General features: G+C 42.5%; 1 protein-coding gene across 4 annotated transcripts in view; it reads right to left on the bottom strand.

Annotated features, from left to right (window-relative positions):
• Nucleotides 1-18,187, bottom strand: part of MTA3 (metastasis associated 1 family member 3) — a 1,736,304-nt gene that overhangs the window by 394,406 nt on the left and 1,323,711 nt on the right. The window lies entirely within an intron of this gene.

The raw sequence follows: 18,187 nt of genomic DNA on the forward strand, positions 1-18,187 counted from the left end.
TTGCTTCTCTTGCTATGAGGGCAACCCCACTTCCTTTTATTAAGGGGTGGGCCTGACTGAGTATTATGTAACCAGGAGGGATTGCAAGAGCTAGTGCAGGGCTGGATGCTTCATGGAGCCAGGTTTCGCTGATTATAAGGAGGTTGAGGTTGAGGATGGTGATTAAATCATGAATATCCAGGGCGTGAGCTGTGAGTGATCGGGCATTGATGAGGGTGCAACTAAGTGATGGGGTAAGAGCTTTGGCTGGTTTGGTGAAGAGGGGAGTGGGGCTGGTGAAGGTGTAGACCATGGAGGAGCTATTAACCGTGTTGCTACTTGATATCTTGTGGTGAGTGGACACCTTGAAGGTGTGCTTTCTGGGAGGTGCATGAGGGTCTGAGGGGATATTGGTGTCATGAGCTGCACCGGTCGCAGTCGGAGAGGTAACAGCATGCTTCATGGAGGGAGTGTGAGGAGTGGCCAGCATTTTGGTGGCATTGTCAAGTACCAGTGCAGGCCTTGCAGTTGCTAAAACAGCATATTTGCTGGTGTGTACAAGGGGTGGCACAGAAGAGTACATTTCAACATCATGGTCATTTACAGGTGCAGGCAGTGAAGTACACAAATCAGAGGGCTTGCTAGTGAGTACAGGTGGCACAGAGTAATACATTTCAATGCCATGGTCATTTACAGGTGCAGGCAGTGCAGTACACAAATCAGCGCGCTTGCTAGTGGGTACAATTGGTTCAGAGGGCCTACTGGTATGCGGGTCAGTAACAAGGTAAAGATCAGACAGGGTTGATCCCAGGGTGCCAAATGCATGATAATATTCACAGGACTATCAATGTTATTGCATGGGCAAAGCGGAGCAAACAGGAGATGGCCGTTCTTTCTATTGATACTGGGAAAGTGTTTGATAGGGTAGATTGTGTATACTTGTCGCCAGCACTAGAAGGATTTGGTCCTGTTTTCATGAAGAGTATTGGCCAATTCTTTACTCCCATCTATGCGGATCAAACTGAATGGGGCATTGTCAGAACCTGTATGCCTACAAAGAGGGACTCGTCAAGGATGCCCACTATCCACATTATTATTTGCTTTGTCTATGGAGCCTATATCGCAACCGGTTCGTCCATCTGCCAACATACATGGGCTGGAAATTGTGGATATCAACATTAAGCGGCATAAAACGCAGATGACCTTCTCTTTTACATGTGTGAATCACGTATTTCATTACCTCACATAGTCTCCTTGTTGGAAAGGTTGCGCTGGGTCTCTGTGTTCAAAATTAATTACACAACGTCCACTGTACTTAATGTTTCTCAGATGGCTGAGACAGTGAATAATCTACAGAGGGCATTTGCATTTCAGTGGGTTTGGGATTCTCTGAAATGCCTAGGTGTTCACTTAACTGCACAATATGATGAATTATATTCAGCTAATATTCTGGAGCTTCTTGCCTCAGCCAAACAAGGTTCGGCCTCATGGGGTAAATCTGAAATTTCATGGCTGGAAAGAATGATAGCGATCAAAATGACCTTACTACAACAGTTATTGTATGTTTTCCAGGCTCCCCCAATATGGATCCAGAAAGCAGCGCTTAAAGATCTTCAGTCTCACATTTTTAAGTTCACATGGGCCAAAAAAGTCCTCACGGTCACCAGGCATATGCTTATGGCAGCAAAGGACAAGCGAGGTTTAGCTGTACCAGATGTTGTAAGCTATTAATATTCTGCAGAAATAACTCCTCTGTTAGAAAGTTGTGCGGCTGCGCCGAATCCTAAACGTTGGGTGGATATTGAACAACGCGGATTGAGGGTCCCCTTGTATGAGTGCTGTTGGTGTTCCCCAGTGGTGAGAAAATGTGTGACGCGACGGCTGCCATCGACTAGAAGTATGTTCGACTACTGGGACAGAGCATCCGTAAATCTGCAATAAACACTTTCCCCTCCTCTTTAACGAGTGTATGAAACAATTGGGAATTCCCCCCGGGACGGGACGGGACACCGTGAGATTTACTTGATGGAATGATCGTGGATTATTAAGACTAGGTCAAATGTTCGAGAATGATCGACCCCTAACCTTCGAACAATGTAAGCATGCTTTTCTAGTGGGGGACGGAGATAAATATGGATATATTCAACTGCAGCACTGGTCTGCCAATGTAGCAAATTAAGCTAAGAGAGAAACAACTCAGTTTGAAGACTTATTCATAGGGGAACCCCCAGCTAGTAAGGTTTCCTCGCTATACATGGTACTCAATCCCTTCCCATTTTGGCTACTCATGCCTATATGATTAAATGGGAGGAGGATATAGGCAAACCAATTGATTACCTAGCTTGGTTCAATATTTGGGTGAGAGCGGTGAAAATATCCAAATCTGTACAGCTTAAGGAGAATGGTTTTAAACTGATGCTTAGATTGTACCTCACCCCAGAGGGGTTGCACAAAATGAATCCATCAATCCCCTCTACTTGTTGGAGATGTTCGGGGGTCCCAGGGACCTTTTCCACATGTGGAGATGTGCCCCTCTGTCCAGGTGTTCTGGAAGGAGATATTGGCTCAAATTAAAAGGATTAGTGGAGTGGATCTAGAAGCTGACCCCCAGGTGGTGTTACAAGGTGATGAAGACTCACAGGGGCAATATAAATTGTTGGCCAAATCCTCTCAATTGACGAATCACTTTTTAGTTGCAGCAAGGATAGTGGTAGCCAGAAATTGGAAATCCCCAACCATACCGGATGTAAAGGAATGGTGGGCAAAGGTATGGTTTGTGGCCGCGATGTGTAAGATTGATGCAGCTCTTAAAGGGCAAATGTTACAATTCTTGATGGAAGGGGAGCCCTTTATCATGTTTCTGAGCCACCATGCTAAACCTGGAATACACAACAGGCCTCATGAGATGTCATCCTTTTCATTCTCACGATATAGATTTGATATTATTCTCTGATTCTCATCACTGTTTTTTCTCGCTTGTTGCATTGTGTGAGAACGCAGACCTGGTCGCTGTGGCGATGTTGGCGTTCTCCACGGCATGCAGTTCTGTCACGCTACTTTGTCAGCAGTCTAGTCCTTCATCCAAGATGGTGCCTTCTGCTGGGCATGTTTCGGAGACATGAGCCGCGGCGCAGCTGCGTCTCAACATTGTGAGTTACGATGCTGTTTTCACTGAACTTGCTCCTTGTTCCAGTTCTGTTCCATTCTGTCTTCTCCCTTGGAGTCCTTGCTGCATTCCTTCCGTCTATTTACCTGTTTTCCCTGTGCTTTTATTGAATCTCTCCTCCTGTCTACCTGGATCATTGCTGCTTAGCTTCTGCCTTGAAGCTACAGCCTCTTCTTGCATTCCGAGCCTGCCTCGCCTTCACCGCCTCATCCTACATTCCAGATATGTCTTACCTCCACAGCCTCCGTACCGGCATTGCCACTGCAGCCTCATCCTCTCTTCCGGATATGCGTTACCGCCACAGCCTACAGTCCTGCCTTCTCAACACAGCCTCATCCTACCTTCAGGATCTGCTCATCGTGCTTTTTTGGAACTATCACTTCGAGTTTTTTTTTGGCTTCGCATTTTCCCTCCTGGATCCAACATTGGGTTCTTGTATTGGTACTCCTTTTCCATCTGGATTCCAGTGCAAGTGCAAAACGTTGGTTCCATATTCTTCTATCGCCTTTGCATACATCTGGATGGGCAGTTAGTGGGCTCATATTGTATTGTCAACTGGTATTTCTCACAGTTTGGCACTTTCCATTTTGGTTTATTTATGCCATGTTCGAAACTATATGTTAACCGTAATATACAATGCTCTATGTTGAAGGTAGATGCAATGTATTTATTTTTGTAGGAAGTGTATGCGGCTCTTTCATATTTTGTCAAAATTCTATATTATGTTTCAATAATATATACATGATAAAAAAAAGAGGTGCTAACAGTGGGTGATTAGAAAGGGGAGAGCGAGCAACGCTGCATGCTGTGGAGCACAACTAATAAAGTTAATGGGGGCATTTAAAATGCATTTTCTTTTGCTGTGTTTCTTTCAGCCTTTACACAGTGGTGGGGATGGAATTAAGGAAAGGCGGCACCTAGGTATGAGGTTTGTAATGCGCGTGGCAGGCGGCATGACGAAGCGGTTGAGGGTGGAGCGCGGGCACCAGGGAACAGTTCCACTACTTCTTTTCATCCACTTCGACCAACGATTAATAGTGGCATTTTAATATTGTGTCTTAGCGCATTTTACTTGCACTGCAACTTACAAATCTTACTATTACCAGAGGCGTGGACAGTGTAGGGCCTGAGTGGGCATGGGCCACCCAAAATCTGTAAATGTCCATTCAGCAGCACTGTGTCGCCATTTACAGATGTTAATGCCACTGCGGTAGACCCAACTACTTTGGCTTCAGTCCCCACTTGTTAGACTATCCTGGCTAAGCCTCTGACTATTACCCAGCTCAATAATACTCATCGACCTCCGAAGGGTGAATGGTGGAGTCCAATACACGGCGTTTACAACTTCTGCTCTTCAGGTTAAAAAACATGTCAGAAGCATCATCATATTTCAATGAGCTATCTCACAAGTCATAATCTTTTCCCTGTAACTCCCCTTTCATCCACAGCTTAATTCGATAATATCCAGTCAGTTTGAGCGAAACGCCAATGTTTGAAAAAACTACAGCCTTGTGTCTATCACCACAGACATCTTGGGCACTCTACAACCCTGCACACAAATCAACAGAAATGAGGCACACTGCTGGCATCATATCTTTTAAGGCTGTATACAGCTCCCAACCTCTCACGCAGAAGAGAGGCGAAATATAAGCCCTGGCAGCAGACAAAGTGACCCACAAAGAAAAAAGGGGCCAATTATCCTGAATTCCAGCAATGTGCAGCTTTTTGTAAGTTATTGAGGGTGATTTTCGGACGAGCGCAATGCAAAATTAAAGCGTAAAAGATGCCTTTACGCTTATATTTTGCACTCCAGCTCATTTTCATGCCTTCTCAAGGTGTAGGAGGGCAGGAAAGTGGAGGTTGCATCTCTTGGCTTTGCTCCTGCATCTTGAAAGAGTTAACGCCTGTATGAGTTGCTCATGCAGACATAAAACCAATGGAATCCGCTTTGCATTTGCACCTGCTAATGAGCAAGCAAATCCCATAGGAACCCATTAGTAAACACCACCTGCAAAAAGTAATTTGCGGGCAGTTTATATATTTTTTTTTACAAAGCGGAGAGTAAAAGTTAAAAGTAAATGCAATTTCACCTTGTTTTACTCTTCATAATTACACTTCACTTAAAAAAATAAATATTTAAATTGCATGCAGGGGATTGAACAGCACATAAGTGCTAATGTTTGCAAACACCTGCATGCAATTCCCATTTAATTTAAAATGATCTATACTGTTTTCCTCAATTGCCCGCATTTCGTGCATTGATATGATATGGCATTTATAACGCGCCTATACACAAGTGGTTCAAGGTGCGACGCGGCAAGGGAGGGGGAACAGAGGGAAGACAGAGACGGCGATCATACTAGGCCAAGTGTAATTCAGATCACGCAAGTGCAGAGGAAGGGGAAAGAGGAAAAGTGCCGAGTGGGATGGGAGTGGGGCAGTGCAGTACAAGAGATAATAGAATACATAAACAATAAGAGAAGCAGGGTCAGCTGGGGACAAGTGCAAGGGTAAGTGCAGACATCAGGTATCAAGTGCTGGTAGGGCACTGTAGGGATACAGAAAACAGTCTCCAAGTGCAGGGATGGCCGTGGAGGCAGTGCAAGTGTGTAGCTGGTGGGGGTGGGGGTGGGGACCTGGGCCCGAGATCAGAAAGTGGCCATGTTACCAGTGCAGATTCTGCCAGGAATTCAGCAGGGGAGAGGAGGCGAGAAAGCAGAAACAAAGAGGAAGGTTTTGAGGTGCTTCCTGAACCGGAGATGGTTTTCCTCAAGTTTCAGGGAGGCAGGGAGGCTGTTCCACAGGGAGGCCCCAGCTGAAGAAAGAGATCTACCACCAACTCCTTGCTTGGAGAAGTGACTGATCCTGTGGGAGTCGGAGGCAGATGAGCTTTGTGTGGTTTGTAAGCAGTGTTTTCTGTAATTATTGGAAACGTATCGTTTTGGTTCTTGTAACAAAAGGGAAAGCATCATCACAATCCTTTATTTGTTATGGACCAACAAACCGACCATCACATCTGGTTACCACTTTGGTTACCTCTTCTGGGCATTGGTTGAATGCTTTCTTGGCCTTTCCCCTTTCTGAAATGACCAATTCAATGCAAAATTACACAGGATAATTTATGGAAGATGGTAAATCAACAGACCAGGCACCCTCATGGCTAGTACTAAAGAATTATTCCGGCGCTCATTTAGAACAATATTTTTCCTGGGATCATGGACTATAACACTGTCAATAGAGGTTGGTGGCAGTGCCCCTTTTCTATCTATATATATATTCACTACAAAAAATACTTTGTTGAGGGGACCTTATGGTTAAGTTGCCCTACCAAAAACCTGAGCAGTTCACTAAAAAAATATTTTCAACCTCCCCTTTATGGTTCCAATTAAAACCAAAAAAACCCTGAAATTCAACAGTTATGGTAACCTAAGCCCCCAAACCTGCCACCTCCCCTGTGCACTGCTAACACTAACACCCAGACCATGAAAAATGTCATCTCAAATGTCACTGATGACATCACTGCCGACATCACATGTTTAGTCCCTTAGTCCACACACCCACGATGAGTGTGTGGACTAATTTGCGCAGTTTGTGTGCTTCCGCAACAGTCCAAAAGAACTTGTAGACAGAAAGCAAAGTATTGTAGAGTGGAAAAATATAATTTCTCATATCCCAGACAATAGGTGACCTGAGGGCGTAGTGTGTAAAAATGTTGTACTGCTTTACAGTGATGAAGACGGTCACGAGGCGCACCCCTCCACCCCTACAAATGGCAATGCCCCCGAGCGCATCTTCATTGTCCTTCTAGCTATAGCAGATTGAGGTGTACTGCCTTTACTGCTGTAGTGACCAAAAGGAAAGTAATCAGTATGGCTTCCATGGCTGCTGTTGGTTCATTAGCCTCTGCACCACCCCCAAACCCGCCACCACCACCACCTCCCCAAGGGCCTGCCGAGAGATATATGGGTGAGGATGTAGAGAGCGAGGAAGAAAAGGAGGAAGAGAATGAAGTGGAGGAACTCGGCACTAGGAGCACTCGCCGGGAGTCGTGGGTGTGGCGGTTGTTTCCCATTTATGGGAACGTACCAAAAGCACGTGAAAATCTGGTGAAGTGTAACCAGTGCGAAGTGGTGCCGAGTCGCGGGAAACTTGGTTCGTACAGCTTTGGTACTACAACCATGAAGTGACACCTCACTTCGTTCCACACTGCGGACATTCGCAAGGTGGTGCCATGTGAAGAGCGCAGTCGATTGAGTTCCTCCACACCATCCTCCGTGTCCGATCCTCCCACCACAAGAGCCACTCCTGTGGGGGAGCGCCTCCCTCGAGCTGCCTCACAAGCCATTCGCAATGCTGTTGACTCATACCTTTCAAAGTGTACGTATTGTGATGCAGTACTCTGCAGGGGGAGAGTTTTCGAAGTGCTTTTGAGGCTACGGTCAGAGAGCACCAGAAGATCTGCTCCTTACCTAAATGAAGCTCACCCTATATCTTTCTATGTTCACTTGCCCTTTCTTATCCCCGTGGCTGGTGTCCCTTCCTTACTCTCCTTTGGCCTCTTCTCCTAGTGTGTCGTGTGCGGTGAAGCAATGAACGTGAAAACAACAACAATTACAGAAAAGGTTCTTTTCAGAGCTGCCTTTCTCAGTTTAAAGATAGAACTATGAAGTGACGGTCGTGCCACCCACAGAGTGATGGAAAAGTTCGCGGACAGTCGTAGGTGAAAAAAGGGAGGGTGCAAGCGGAGAAAACACAATGAAGTGTACGCTGGGAGTAAGTGGTGGCTCTGAAAAGAGCCTTTCGGTGATGTGTGTGTGGGTCAAAAGCTGTGGATTGGAGAAAATGGATTGTCAGATAGGTAGTGTGAATTCAAAAGAGGGCGCAATGCCTTTTGTACTTTGCGAAGAAAAATCTGATTGCCAGCATATGTGAGGTGGACTCCATCTTTGCGGAAAATGAAAGAGCTGCGAAACAAAATGTTTTCATTGTGGAACGAGGACATGCCAACATCTCTTTAAAAGGCACAAACAGCCTTATTCATATTACGTCTCGCTTTCTCCATTTCTGGAGCAAAAGCAGAAGAACGCAGCCATATTTGTCTTTGTGCAATACGGGAAAAAAGTATTTGACAACGTGGAAACATGCCCATGAGCTTCGCAAGGTCTTCCTTCATTGCAAATTGCAAAGAAATTCCAGAGACATGGCCTAAACTGTTTCCTCCACAATGAATGATGAGTATATCTGGAGAACGCTCTGTCAGTAAAGTAACACAGAGAGGTACCAAGTCCAGCAACCTCATGCCACGCACGCCGTGCCAGTGCACTTCGACATCAGGAAAACCGAGATCTGTAGATAAACTGCAGCTTTCTGCATGCACCTTCAACCAATGTATCCATGAGTCTCCCAAGATCCAGATAATCTGTTTTCGAACATGGAAAGCCATGGCTGTGTGGTCTCCTGTCAGGGAGAAGACGGTCTTACTAAAGTGAACCGTTCAGAACACACCTACTGAATTTTATGGACCAATCCCTAGCTCAGCTCATTCTCATTTGCATGCGTTTCAACCCCTGAATCCCCATTGGTGATATGCGCTGGCTGCAAAGTACCTCCATGTTCACGGACATGTATAGGATCACAGCACGACGACGGTACATTGAAGTGTTACTCCTCTTTTTCCCCTTGAAGGTGGGCTCTGAAAAGAGACGTTTTTTTTTATTTTTGGCCAGATACCGTACAGACATCTGTTATTTTATTTCTTTTTTTGTATTTTTTGTTCTTGCTTTCCTCCTACAACCATTACACAACCTTCTCTAAAGCAAGCCTTACGTTCCAAAAGAACATCGCATTTCCCAAACAGGATAGTGCAACACCATCTGCTTCAAAATAATCTGCATTGCTTGAAACAATGTTATCGTGGCTGCAGAAAAACATACCAGCTTGTAACATGAATGCACGCATGCCGCGATTGATGATACACCTCCCAATAGTTTGATCTGGACAGAAAACAGAATTGTTGTCCCATTTTACTCTAGGGAGTAAAGCAGAAAAAATTACTTTCGTTGTTGGGAAGATGGTCATGAGTGCTTCAACCAACTGTGTCAAATCTGCCAACAAATTACGTGAACTCACGTATCCCAAATGGGAAGCACCGTAGTGCAAAATGACCACATGAGGAGCGGTCATAGTACGCATGTCTCTGCAAACTTGCAGAATTGCCACAGCATTGGGATCACTGTCAGCGCTCCACACCACCTCCACTCCTCTCACATCGAAATTGGTGTGCCCCATGCCTACTCTCGGCATAGTGTTGTAAGCCATGCACAAAAATGTCACCAAGCAACAAAACCCTGACCCTCTCCACCCCTGCCATCTTCAGTGTACGCACCGTCTTTCGCCACAAAAGAGTACTGTGAACATCTGATTGGCTGATGCCTACAGTCCCTTTTCCAAGCAGGATTTACTGTAGAAACCAGTATGTGAAACGCCCTACCCGCGGACAAGCGTTGTGTATGTGCGGCACATAACTCTTACCCAGTCCTTCTACCCTTTCCACATTGGTAGCAAATCGAGTCCCTCATTGGACACAACTAAGCAGTCACACAACCATCCCCCAATCACATTGAACATCGCCAATTCTAACTCCGTCATCAACAAGGCGCACGTCAAAATTACTGTCGATCATTCTGAATGGAAGTCGCATATCATTGCAAAGCACCTACTTCACAAGCTACTGTGCAAGTATTGCGAATTTCTACGTACAGCTTCATGCATGGGCACATGCTTGAGTATAGAATACAGGTATGTATATTGTAATCAGAGAACATGTGCAACCCTTATGATTGAATTTAGACAAATTAATGCTGTTAAATGTGAATAGGCAATACATACCAACGCTCCCCCTTTTAAGTGCAAGATGTCTGATTTATCATTGACAAATCACACGACTGCTTACTGTCTTCCGCATAACCTATACACACGTTGCAAGCATGCCTATTTAGGGTGGAACTCAATTTTATATGTGAAAATGTCGCAGTTGTGTACTGTGTACAGCCTACAATAATGCTACTTGCAATGTATTCGTATGAGAAAAGTAAGCGCTCCCGATTGCTGTGGTGACATCTCCCTCTGAGGGTCTCCCGATTTCTCGGCATCGTGCTTTTAATTTGCAAGTAGAAAATGTTCCCCCATCTACTACTGTGCCCTAGCGCTTAAAAACCTCTCTCCTATACATAGAACACTGTGTAAAAAACAAGGCATTTCCATAAACTTAAAATTCGTAACAATTTGGAAGGAATTTCAAGTACCATATTGCAAATATCATGCAAAGACTGCACAGAGTGAAGTGAAATGCACACATGCAGTGGGTTAAATATGAAAGTAGAATGCTGTGACGAAAGGAGCACAATTAATGTGTGCAGTATCATCACTGCTGTAAACACACAAAGTAATTCATTTTGTTTTTTGCACTGCAGTGAAGACTACTCTCCTGAGAATCAACAGCATCTACACTGCAGACACCTTATCGGAGGAAACCTGGTTATTTTGCAAAATAAAGTAAGTACAGTACTACCTTTATATTGTAAGTACTCCTCAAAGAAGCTGTGTGGGTTATTTATTTAATTTGGGCGCCAAAGCAAACATTGATTTCTAAACCATTCTACCTACAAATATCCATTTATTGAAGAAAGAATAACAGGCAGAATGGCTCACAAATCCCTATGTGTTTGGAACTCAAACAACATATGTAATCCTTAGAAGGTTAGATTGAGAAAATAAATTGCTGTTGCAAGTTTATGGCATTTCGTTTATTAATAATGGTTCTCGAGGCCACTTTGTACTCTCATCTGAACCGCATTGTAGTAGTATACAAATAGTAAAGGAGCCTTACCAAATAATTGCAAGAGTCCAATGCACATTGACACACCATGACAAAGAGCTTCCCCATCAGACTCATGCACACAGCAAATATACATTGGACAACAGACCAAAGTGTACCTTTTTTTCAACAGACACCAAGGAATGCCTACCAAAAAGCAGTTCCGTAGAAAGGAACGCAAAAGTAGAGCATATAAAAATAAAAGTGCCCAATGTAAGCATCCACCTATTGTAGAGTTTGTAGAGAATGTTGGTACAAACCAGCTAAAGCAGTTGGTTATCAAAACAAAGGAAGTCTCAACTACCAAAACTTTACCTCCTCCATCGAAATGTGTCACAAAACACAAAAATGATGTCAAAAAAAGACTACCAGTACAGCTAACAATGCTCCTAATAATCCTGATAGTGTACCAAGAACGCCTAGTAAAAAAAAGTATTTTATCAAAAATGTTTCGAGTCCTTCAGAATCTACTAAAAAGAGGACCGAAATTATCCTCACCCCTTAAAACCTACCATAGAAACGTAATCCTACAAGCTCTCGTGGACAGTGAAATCCTTCTCAAAAGGAAGTTGTTTATATTAGTGTTAAATAGAAGGAAAGCACTAACAAAACTAAGTACTAAACTACAAAACAATCTCAGCAATAAACGGAATGTGAACAAAAATAATGTCTTACATGTTTGTGGTGGTGAATGGAGTCACACAACAACCACAGAACCATATTTCAATGAGGAAGCTTACAAACAAAATCAAATAAACACAATTACCATCCATATCAGTGGACGAGGGTATGAGAAAATCAATACTACCATCATGGAACAAGAAACACTGCTTACAAATGTATTCCCTGAAAACTCAGAATTACCACTCGATTCAGCAGAATCACACCGTCCAGTATACAAACTGCCGTGCACATCAATGTGTACCATTCCAAACAAAGCGTTCAAATCTTTACGCCAGTTCCTCAATCAATATGTAAAAGGTAAAGATGAAAGTAAAATGAAAGTGCTCCAAAATAGGGATATTTGTCCAGTGCGGAAATACACAGGACTAAAAGGACATTCATTAGCCTGCATTTCTGGGCCTATTTGCAAAAGCACCTTCCATGATATCAAAATGGTATCAATACATCATTCCAAGTAAGAAATCTAGTGTATAAAATATATTATGCAAAAAGTCCAGCTTCAGAATTAGGCAACTTAAATACCACCCTTCTGCATGGTACACCCAAATGCTTACAAGAAGAAATTGACCGTATTCAGAGAAAGTATTTTGGAAGTGACAGCCACTTACAAAATGCAACAGTGTTAGAACATAGTACCAACAATTCTGCAAATAGCAACCCTTTATTACACACATACAGAAAAGAAATAGTAAAATTTAAAAGATCATCGGCTGAAGTACCAAACCGTGTGCGTGTGTTGCCGCAGAACGTTTTACAAAAGGAACACAAACAATTTGGACATAGCATGCAAAATAGAAGACAATGAAGAATCTAAATGGTTTGAATTAGCTCTCCACCTTTAAGCAGAAAACCAATATGAACTAACTGAACACCTAATATGTTGCAGTTACTGTACTACAAAATTAGACAACAACCACACTCCTTCACGTGCTATTACAAATAATTTGGAATTGTTTCCATTACCCAAAATCCTGCAACAGCTCAATTTGTAAGAGAGCATAATAATTCAAACAGTTCATCCATTTCAAGCAATAATACGCCTTCATCCAAAAACAGAAAAATTACTTTCCTCTGAAATGGTGAAAGGTATTTGTGGCAAAGTAGTTTATTTGCCATTAGATCTAAGGGAAAATGTACACACTCTAGGAGTGGAACGTTCAATACAGCATTCTTTAATAGTCTTGGTAAATGGAGTACCAACAAAGGACAAAAACATTTGGCAACAATTAGTGGACTTACACAAAGTTAGACAAGCATTGCAATATCTAAAAGACAATAATGAGTACTACAAGGAAATAAATATTGATGAAAGCTTAAGGGAAACAACTGAAATAGTTCAAGAGCCATCAGAAACTGGACAATTCGAACTTCTGGATCCTGCTACAGTATCCACTCTTTTGGACCATTATACAATTCATCCATTGAATTCCAATGAAAGCATAGATGATGCACTAGAAACTTACCAAATCCGACAAACCAAATGGTCACCAATGAGTATATGGGAAAAAAGTATAGAAGCACGTGCTTTTCCACTGCTATTTCCTACTGACAAAGGTAGAACATATGATGATAGACCCACTGAGATTGGGCCATCAGAATACCGTTCATTACGAATGTATTCGCAAGATCCCAGATTTAGACAAAATGTGGAATACATATTCCAACTACTCCATGAAAGTGAATTAGCAACACTATGTTACAGAGTTGCACACATTCTTAAATCTGGTACCCACGTTCAAAATATGTCAGCTATGCAATTAATACAAAAAGTACAGGAAAAAGATGAGGTTTTACAATCAAGTATAACAAATTTGTTTGCAAACATGCGTGGTACAAAGGAATACTGGTTCCGACGGCACGGAGACGTGCGCTGTATGATCAGAAACCTTGGACCACCAACTTGGTTTGTTACTCTGAGTTGTGCCGAATATGCATGGGAAGATTTACATGAGTTCCTACGCATAGCAAACAGCAACAAAAACAACATAGATATATTAACACCTGGAGAACTTTGCTCTCTAGATCCAGTTAATGTGTCAAGATATTTCCATCATCGTTTCATTGCCATGCTACACTTTATTTGCAATAAAACTGTTCCTCTCTTTGGAGAAGTGCAACACTTCTTTTGGAGAAAAGAATATCAAGCGAGAGGAGCACCACATATTCACATGCTGTTATGGATCAAAGGTGCACGGAAATTTGGTCACAACAGTGACAGCACTGTATTGCAGTTTATCCAAAAATATGTCACTTGTGAAATCCCTTCTCAACAGACACATAGTGAGCTGCATGGGAAGATTTTACAATTTCAAAGACACAAATGTGGCAAATATTGTCGCCGCAAATACAAAAACAAAGGTAAATACTACACCAAATGCTGCTTTGGTTTCCCTAGACCAGTTACAGAAACAGGTAAAGTAAATAACTTGGATTCAGTTCGACATAGTATTAAAGGTAAATCACCTAAGAACACGTATTACATAAAAAGAAGAGAGGAATCAAAATATATCAATGATTATGGAAAATCAGACAACATAATAAGGCTCAGTCTTGGTCCTGCAAAATCTACAAAAAGAGTGCTAAAATCATATGAGGTAATAGAAACAATTGCCAGAAATGATCCCAACAGCCAAGACATTCTAAAAAACAATTTACTGGACACATACTATCTGAACAGGAGTAGCACTCTGGAAAGCATGTGTCTATACCACATAGCTCAAAACTTTGCACACAAAAATAATGTATAACCCGAAAACATTATTTAAACAAACAAAGCATAATTAATCATGTAAAATTTTCATTAAAAACTCCTCAACAGAAATACCTATATTACATGTCTCTGTTACAACTTTTCAAACCATGGAGAAAAGAGGTAGACATACTAGATAACTATGACCGCTATGAAGATGCTTTCAAAGCAAATGAAAGCACTATCACCGAAGTGAACTTTACGCAGTACAAAACAATGTTACACAATGAGCAGCAACATGAAGAACTACTTCAGGCCCAACTAGATAAGGACTCTTCCGACAGTAGTCAACCTTCTGTAACAGGAAATCAAGAACCACTAGGACAACCACTAATAGCAAATGAGGCTGAAGTAGCTATTGCAGAAGTAGAAAACACCATGTGTCAGTATCAAGAAGATACAGAAGACTTAGCTGTACAGCAAGCAAAACTTAACAATGATCAGCGCACCATTTTTGAAGATGTAACAAAACAAATTGTACATTGTGTACAACACGAAAATAAAGAATGTACCTGCCAAAATTACAATCCTATACTGCTGTACGTCAGTGGTTAAGCTGGACCAGGGAAAACATTCTTAATCAAAATCATCAGCCAGTTCCTTCAACAATTGACAAACAACAAACTGTCAGCTGTGGTAACGGCCCCCACAGGTTTAGCTGCCTACAACATAGGCGGTGTTACTTTACACCGATTACTACTGCTTCCAGTAGAGCATCAACATAAATTAGTCTACTACAAACTTTCTGCAGAAGCTGCAATGGAATTACGCAGAGTATTCAAACAAATGAAAATGCTACTAATAGATGAAGTAAGCATGGTCTCCAACCTAATGTTGGCTTTGATTCATCTCAGATTGCAAGAAGTACTTAAAAGTAACAACGAAGAACTTTTTGCAGGGAAACACATTATCATTTTCGGAGATCTTCTACAATTGACACCAGCGAAAGGTGAACTGATTTTTACAACCTTAGGCCACAAACTCTGCCGGAAAACTGTTGGTAGTATAGGTAATGTAAACCTTTGGCAACATTTCCAATATAGAGAATTAACTGAGAACATGCGGCAATCTGCAGATCTCACTTCTTCCAACATCTTAAAAAGTATTAGAGTTGGTGTATTATTGCAAGAAGCACAAGTTGTATTGAAAAACCGGCACATACATGCACTTTATGGCGACAATGCATGTGCAACTGATGTTATGGAACAAATAGTGCACAAAAATGTCAATTGTATGGCCTTAATGCCAACTCTGGCAAGCTGTTTCAAATTCAATGAAACAATGTTAAATAAAGAAATGCAACCAATACTGGAAATTAGCGCCACAGACAAACGAGACGTACATGGTTTGACAGTACCCATGTGTGAGCAAACCACAACAAGACTAAATAGTTTATAAAATTCAATCTCCAACACAGCTGGGTTGGAAAAAATATTGAAATTATCCTTAAATTGTAGAGTAATGCTTAAACGTAAGCTTGACGTAGAGCAAGGGCTAGTTAATGGAGCACTGGGCACAGTTGTTGGCTTTCAATCATACCCACGTGATAGCAACATTCAGTTGGTGAATATTCACTTTGATAAAGTTTCAGAAGTGAAAAGGATAGGGCGCTCAATTGCTCGATTCCTTCTCTTTAAAGACATGTATGTACGTAGAGAGCAATTTTCTCTAACTCTTGCATATGCAGTTACCATTCATAAATCCCAAGATCTTACCCTAGACAAAGCATTGAAAGATATAGGAAACACAGTCTTTAAGGAAGGCATGAGCTACGTAGCATTATCAGGCTTACGTACACTTGACAGTTTATTGCTAATGAACTTTGAATCAAGTAAAGTCAAAGCTGATATTCCTTGCACTCTAGAATACAATAGATTGCGTTCACTGTACACCCCTCATCTGAAACAATACCCTGTTCCAGATAAAGTAAAACGTGGTAAAAGAAAACTAAATGAAACAGAAATGCAACAGAATCCAACAACAAATTCCGGAAAGGAAAGAAAAGAAAAAATCAATTACCGCAAACATAGAAGAACCTATTAGGGTATTGTAAGGATAGGTAGCTATCATATTATTAGTATAGGCAGTTAGCATTATTAATGTTACTTTAATTGTGTATTCTTTGCCATCAGTATGCCTAATGATGTAGCATCCATAAAGCACTGTTCTCTGTCAGCCCTGGTAACATCAGAACACACATTGTACTGCGGAGGTTCTAGGGCGTGAGGGACTGGAGAGTGGAACTGAAGGTGAACTGAAGGAGGACGGTTGTGAGCCTCCTGCTGGGGGTCGTTTCATGCTTGTAACCTTTTGGCTTGAATAAAAGTACTCAATGAATATGATGCCAAGTCTCTGCCGCCTTCTTGTCATCATAATAATTGGCAACGAGGATTAAGCAGATCGGGACCCTAGGAGATTACCCCCAGCATGTCTTTGAGACCTCTGTTTTGTGACACCTTGGAGCAGAACTACGGCAGAGTGTGACTGCCATTAGCGAGGACGCAGTGGATGACTGCCAAAAAAGGAGGACACAGTGAGTGACTGGCAATAAGGTGGACGTGAGAACTTTAAAGCTCCGCAACGAAGCTACGGCAGGAGCGCCAGGAGCGGTGTTCCGACCTGCGTGGTGGAAGCAGATCGGATTATAGAGGAGGTAACCCGCTCACTTGTGTTGCACTTCTCCCGTTCCCCAAGTTACTGTGTTTCTTTTCGCATTGGATCCCATTATATGGGCAAGGGCAGTTGAGCAAGGCAACCTGTTTACATTTGAGGGCTCTGTGGCTGCTCGCTCTTACCGGTTGACAGGAGACGTCACGGCTAGGTCTGCGTTGCTGTTCTTTGCTGCCTCGCGTCGCCGCAAGTCCTAAAGCGAGGGGGCCAACGATGTGAACGCCGTCCTGACGCGGGATGGTGTTTGCCTTACGATGGCCACACATCTTAAAGGAAGGGACCCTAAGACGTAGCGGCCATTTTGGGATTGCATATTTGCTATTACTACAGAGGCTCATTGTCACACGATCAGCTGATTCTTCTTTCGGATGCCTTGCAGGATGTGTCAAGGAGCAGCTGATAATTTGTCACGCCTGGTGCTCAGGTCGGATTGATTAGGATATTGATATTCCATGCGTTAGAAGGGATTGGTGAGTGTTTATGCTTTGGGAAGTACTGTGACTTCATACAGACATTACTTTGATGTGCAGAGAGTGACATAGACATACAAGCTGCACGTTTGAGGCTGCTATCCTATTCCAACTTAAGCCAAGAACATGGCAAATGTACCTGCTCCTGTATTTTTTCTGCCTGTGCCAGGTGAACCCACAGTGCGCTGGCACTGGAAGGAGGGTTTCAATAAATATGCACTAGCAGTTTGTGGTGCAATGAGCGTAAGGAAGCTTTACTGTTCCATTGTTTGGGGACTGCAGGGCAAGAGATTTTAAAGAAATTGCCAGAACCAAATGGCATACAGGATGGAGGTCCCTATGAGAGAACACTAGCAAAATTAGACAGGCATTATAGGGGTGAAGAGAATATCATACTGGAGAGGTACAGGTTTGCCACCAGGGGTCAAAAGGATGGTGAAAGTATTGAAGATTTTGTTACAGCTTTGAGGGGGTTGGCGGTCAAATGCAGATTTAACCACTGTCAAGATGAGCACTTAAGGGATCAACTGATGATCAAATGTACCAATGATAATATCAGGAAGGAATTGTGGAAAGAGAGGAATCCCACCTTG

Source organism: Ambystoma mexicanum, chromosome 4q, assembly GCF_040938575.1.
Source record: "Ambystoma mexicanum isolate Mex_15411 chromosome 4q, UKY_AmexF1_1, whole genome shotgun sequence".
Lineage (NCBI taxonomy): Eukaryota > Metazoa > Chordata > Amphibia > Caudata > Ambystomatidae > Ambystoma > Ambystoma mexicanum.